We start from the raw sequence: 6,821 nt of genomic DNA, 5'->3' as shown, positions 1-6,821 counted from the left end.
ATGCAAAGTATATCGCAGATTCAAAATAAAATACATACTTATGCTTAACTATCATATGTCAGTCACAAAATATCATCATTACATGTTGATATGGTAAGACACTGTAATTTGATTTTACTATTTCGCAGTTTGATTATGAAATAATGTCCCACTATTAGCATTTTGATTTTAAACTTTGACATGGTAGTGCCGTATTGATGAAAGCCATGTGTGAGAAATTTTTAATGATGATTTGAATTTTACATGGTTATATGATAACAAGTGGTAATGCAGATATGCAGTGATCAGATGATGACGCAGTGACGAGATAATGACATGCAAACATTTATGAGAATAAAGATATAAAACCACTGGAAAGTACATTCATCTGTAGTCAGCCACATTATCGAACATGCCAATAGTTTGAAAGCCCCTAAAAGTGCGATAGGATACTTAGCAAAGTAAAACGGATATTTGGTGAGAAACACATACTTGGTAAACATTCTTAAATTAAGTAATGTATTCCTGATGGTAGCTCCAGGGAACCAGCGACAGTTGCACCACCTTGACAGTACCTTTACTGGTTATGACTATGATGACTGTACAACCTGTGGATGAAAGCAGATAAATTGCATGTATAATCAGTGCAATTATACATTGAGAAAATATCTCCTTTCATGCTATAAATTTTATGGCTATAATGTAACTACTGAACACTAGGGTATTACAGGTGTTGGAAAATCTTCTTTATACGTGATCATGTCACTGTTGTTGGTGTTTAACATGTGAAACGTGTACGTGTTGCTTAACGCAGCTGAGCCATATATATATGGCAAAGTTTTGCAGGCATGTTGAAAAGGTATAGAAACTAAACAAATTATTACACCTGTACCGCGATTGTAGGACAGCTGTATGTTTTCCACCTATAGTGATGACCTCACGGAAATGGCATAGTACAATACATGAGAAAGAAACAAAACTTACAAGTGTTTTTGTATCCACTGATTGAACTACTGTGAACTACTGTGCCTAATGTTGATCTGCTGTACTATTTAGACTTCAAGGTGAAAACATACAGGCAGACAATGGTAAAGTTTGCCCAGGCAGTGTCTTTGAGTATGCTAATTTTGATCGGCTGACATACAAAAAACCAGTACATCCAGCATGAAGTGTACGCACCGTGATACTTGTACTGGTACAGGAATGTGTGTTTGTGGTTTTTTAAGACAAGGGGATATCAAGCAATCAACTAAGACCTCGCTGTTACTGTTTGAAAGTATCATATTGTAGTGACCCTCTTTTGTCCGAGCACTTCACATTTTAGGGAGAGTTAAGTTATCATGACGGGGGTGGGCCGGCAAATTCTTCCTGCGCATAAGTCAATATAAGTGAACCCCAAACCCATTGTAGCAAAAAATATTGACCCCCCCCTTTCAAGATGACAAAAATTTCATGACCCCCCCCCCCCCCACATTGCTTGAGTAATTAGCTGCACACACAAACACCTCAGGGGTATGGAGTGATAGAATCCCCCCAAAAAGAGCTTAGATTTTTTCAAATGACCTTCCTTACAAACTCAAAAGGTGTTAATGCTCAGATTTCCCATTCTGACTTGCTATAATTTTGAAATTACCCCTCAAAGAGGTTGGACAGAAATTACTGGTGGATCACAATATTTTTGTCCAAGCGTGTGTGTACATATTTGATATTTGGATTTAATTAAAAATCAGCTGTTGATAATGTTGATTCACTATACATGGTATACATATATTTTCTCATACATGTATGAGGAACCTATGTAATACTTTCTCAATGCAAAACTTATCTATGCATTTATAGATATTTGATACTTTACATAAATGTACTTAAATGAAATAGGAATGTTACAACTTGCATGTGGACAAAAAGTTTGACCTTAGAATTTCACCAAAAATGTTCATCCACTATACAATGGGAGTCAATGATAAAATTGTGAATAATTTTTTTCCAATGAAAAACTTGGTATACTTGTGCATATACAGACGTTACATAATTAACATAATTGTACTTAATTAGAATATGATGGTTAAAGGTGCATATTATGTGTACAAGAAATCTGATTATGGAATTTCACTGAAAATGTTCATCCACTATACATGGGAGTCTATGAGGAAAGTATGAATAATTTTTTTTCCAATACAAAAATAGGTAAACCCATGTATTTATGTACTCTCGATTATTGATATTAATGTACTTGATTAGATTAGGGTGGTAACAAATGGATGTGTTCGCCAGAAATTGGATTTTGGAATTATACCAAAATGTAGATTCACTGTACATGGCAGTCCATGAGGAAAATATGAATAATTTTTTTCCAATAAAAAACTATCTAAATCTGTGTATTTATAGACATTTGATAATTCATTTTAAAATACTTAGCCTAGGATGGTTAAAGGTTGATATGTGTGCAAGAAATTAGATTTTGGAATTTCACCGAAATGCTGATTCACTATACACTGGAGTCTATGAGAAAACTAAGAATAATTTTTTTAACAATGCTAAACTAAATTAATTTGTGCTTTTATAGGTGTTTGATAATTGATACAAATGTACTTGATTCAAATAGGGTATTTAAAAGCTCAGATGTGGACAACAATTATGATATTGGAATTTCACCTAAAAGTATTATTTAACTTTTCATGGTACTAGTAGTCTCAGTACAGGTAACTGTTAAATAATTTCCCTGACAAACTTGCTATATCTCTAATATGTAAGTAATAGGAATTGTTCATTGCCCTCAGTGCAGTGAGCTTGATTTACAATAAGACAAGCCTCAGAGTTGTCAAGTCAAGATGTTCATGTGACAGATAATTATACTTTTGTTTAGATTTACAGGTGAATAACTTCAGAGAATGAATCATGCAACGAATCATTTTTATCTCACAAAATATTTCTGAACACTGAAACTGCTTTTTGACGGGACAGATACTTATGAAAATTAAGTGACCCCCCCCTCTGAGCTGTTTGAAAAATACATGACCCCCCCCCCCTTTGCAGTTTTCAAATTTGAGGTGACCCCCTGGATTTTGCCGGCCCACCCCCGGCCATAATAACTGAACGCTCCCTTACAAAAAATAATATAATCATAACTCACTAGATGTAACACAAAAGAGATCATTGTAGACTTTACATGAGAGACCGAGATATACATTTCTTACAGACCGTCCCTTCCACGAGTGATTCTGTATTTCAAGGAATTAAACAAAAAATCCGTGGCCATGGCACCCTCATACACGTATAATGTGCTCATCTGTTTGAATAAGAGCTTGCGTGTGGTACACGCAATACAGTATTCAATCTTACTGTAAGTAGAGAAAACACTTCACTGGTCATATGATATTAGCATATAAATGGTGAACTACGTTAGAGTCATCAATTATTGCGGCCTAAAGAAGAAACTATGATGTGATCAAATTTCATAAGACCAAACTTAAAAACTGAGCAACCGTCCATGAATTATGGTTGGACATACAAGCTGCTCAATGGAAGAGGACAGATTCCATTTGAAATTTATTTGTCTTTATTTAGGTAATTACACATTGCACTTGACAGGTGGATCACGTGGATTTGAATATTCCTTTCAGTCTTGACAGTAAGTGAAATAAGGTGTACTTTGTAAAGTCCAATGCGAACTTGACCATGACACTTTTTAGAAAAATGCATTTTAATCACTGCATCTGATTCTAATAGCAAAGTAAACATCGTGTACATTGTGCATGTCCGTACATGTTTGTGCATAAGGAGTGACAGGATTGCATTGTAATTACAGATATTGCATCAGCCACTCAGGCCACCATGACCCTCCACTGCCTTCCCTGAATGAGAAAGAAACTTTACCTGCTGGCCTGGTAGGAGCATCAAATACCTATAATACATGAAAGCTTCAAATAAAGATCATGAGAGCTAACCATAGTATAGAGTCATGTGAGTATATGAATGTAAACGTGCATAAACACTACAATGGAAACAGCATATAGTTTTAGACATTTAACAAGGCCACATTCCTTTGCTCACCACATGAATGTATACCATATGTTCAGTATGCTGTAGCATCCGGTGTAGCAATACACACCGTACAGTAATCAGTATGTCATGATACAGTGAAAAGTCCACTACAGTCAAGAGCATGGATGTCACTGTAAATTTGTTTCAGGTCATGGTCAGCTTAATACAATATACTGCTGTTCAACATGTTGTCGTCTGCATCTATGTTTGAAATTCTACACGTGCATGCTTTCCGATGGCTGAACTGAATTAAGGGCCTACACATTTTGTCAAAAGGTTTGTTTTTTACCACACACAGACAAGGGCATTGGTCACATAGATTACATACCTTTAAACGTTTTATCATTAGTACTTGTTAATTACATAAATGCATACATACATGCTATATAAGTACAACAAGCGACCAATATTAATAATGTTTTTGCTTTCAGAAAGGCAAAGTAAGAAAGGCAACAATAAGGGACCTATCATTACTCTGCTGTCACAACTTCCTCCACTGTTAACACTTTATCCCTGCATCATGACTTTAGGCCTGGCAATATACCATCTTTTTAACTCTTTCAGGTGGGCATCTATTTGATTGTATACTACTAGACACGAAAATGTTGTTGACAATGTGTTGTGAGATACCATTTACAGATTACAATGTGGGATCAAATTTATCCCTAACTTTATCTGATGTAGGTGTGCAGCGAATGCTGTTAGGTATCTTTCATCAGCTTTCCCTTGCTAATTGTGACATTTTTATTTGAAGCTCCTTTTTTGATTAGCATCACATTAGTTTTTTTTTCCTTTGAATTAATCGATCAGGTTTACCTTGTCACTTTTAGTGATTACTAAATGAGTAACAGAGTTGGATATTTGCATGTCATTGCGGAGTTTTAGCTGTATGACTTGATGACACTCTTTCAGTTACAAATAATATTTATGTGCAGATTCTACACTACATCGTGAATAATACACAGATAGAGATTACTGTTATGTTCCTCAGAGCTCAAAGTCCAAGATTCACTTTATAGATCGATCCAATAACATACTACTATTAGTCACAGAGATGCCATTACCGTGATGTTTGAAAATTAAAAACTGCTACATTGAATTCGCTGCATACAACCATAGCGGTTTAAATGTACAGAAGTCGAAACATTGTTCAGATAAGCATTTTAATTTTTTTGCATTTACAAAAATATACTAGTTGAAAGTAATTCTTAGATTAGTCAAGTCTTACCACTTGTGTTTTCTGTTATTTTCCATTTTGGAAACAAAGATTGTTCCTTATGTTAGACTAAGAAAACTAGAAAATATCAGCTTACTATCCTACATCATGTAGAAGAACAATGGTAGCTTTCGCCAAAAAAGCGTTTGGTTTTCTTGAAGATGGTAGAATGAATAGAAGGTATTTGCTGAAGTTTGTCAAAAACGTATTGAGGAAAGACAAACTCGTACAATATTGAGACTTCACAATGATGACCTTGACTTTGCAGAGGTATGATCTAAGTCAAGTACAGTGGCATGTAAAGCTGAAGCAGCGAAATGTGTTCCCTCTTATCCATATCATGAAATTTAATCATCAAATATGATGTATTTTAACCCTTGCTTCAAATTATATATTATACAATAAAAGCAAGAAAAGCCGTTTACATTGCACCATAAGCTACATCGGTATTGAGTCTTCACCTTTCCATATCAGAATAGGTCACTAACCTCCTTTTCAACATATATTTATTTTTATTTGTCTATTATACTTCCTCACTGGCATTCGAAGATTACAAGACTAAAAATAAACACCCAAAATAATAAAACAACTAGACTACAAGAGAAACCCCTGTGCACCATAGTTGAGCAATGCATACAACGTTAAGACTAAAACAGAAGCCAGTAAATGGTAGAGACAACAGGTGTCGAACACCATACATCAAAATGGAAAAAAATGTCAGGACAACGACAAACAGAAAAAATGATCATCAAACATTCACATGATAAAAACAAAGAAAATGTCAGATAAAATCTCACAGAGGAGCAAATTACGTTGGATGGCAACTGTGACAGCGGCATGTTGTTATCCATGTACAGTATATATCTTATTGCAGAGGCTGCCAAAGAATACAGAAGTGTCAGTTTAAAATCTATTTGCAACACAGCGGCTAAATTACTGTGAAGACGTGAATGAACATTACCAGTACTTGCAATATGTTCAGGAGTAAATAACTAAAAGGTTACATGTATTTAGACACGCATTTTCTACTATCATTTTAGTACTTGAGCAATAATCAGGAAATAAAAATGTTAGTGAGTATGATGACGATAAGTTGATTTGAAATTAAATTATTCAACTTCTGCTTGACTGTGTGGCATTCGTTTTTTATGTATGACCTCTGGCCTTTGGTTTCTAATGCAATATGTTGTTTCCAGAAAGTACCTTTTCATGCAACAATGAAGCTAACTTCTCCAATTTTTTGTACATCCATTCAGTATGGAGTACAGAAAGTGATAATTGTTTATATAGCATCAAACCCATAATACGAAATAGAACACGCAGACTTTGCTAATTGCCTAACATGGTTAAATTGTCAGCCATATTGACAAATGTTCTTGACAAGAAAAGATATGTTTGTAAGCTGGAAATTGACACAACTTTTTAAGGAAATACTGTGAATGTATATCACAACAAGAAAGCTTGTCCCCATTTCGACGCCTGCAAATAGTTTCCAGTACATGTAAACTAGTTTCAAAGGTCAACTACAGTATAAACAAAGATTTCTTTAGAAAACGATTCCTGCATTAATCCCTTCTCATCT

General features: G+C 34.8%; 1 long non-coding RNA gene across 1 annotated transcript in view; it reads right to left on the bottom strand.

Moving 5' to 3' along the window:
• Positions 1–471: 471 nt before the first annotated feature.
• LOC139128339 (uncharacterized) overlaps positions 472–6,821 on the bottom strand; it is a 30,080-nt gene continuing 23,730 nt past the window's right edge. Inside the window, exon 3 of the long non-coding RNA XR_011551260.1 lies at positions 472–587. This is a non-coding gene — a long non-coding RNA (uncharacterized lncRNA). The remainder of the gene's footprint in view (positions 588–6,821) is intronic.

The sequence above is a fragment of the Ptychodera flava genome, unplaced genomic scaffold, assembly GCF_041260155.1.
Source record: "Ptychodera flava strain L36383 unplaced genomic scaffold, AS_Pfla_20210202 Scaffold_50__1_contigs__length_938362_pilon, whole genome shotgun sequence".
NCBI lineage: Eukaryota > Metazoa > Hemichordata > Enteropneusta > Ptychoderidae > Ptychodera > Ptychodera flava.
This window is presented reverse-complemented; position numbering and strand designations above follow the sequence as displayed.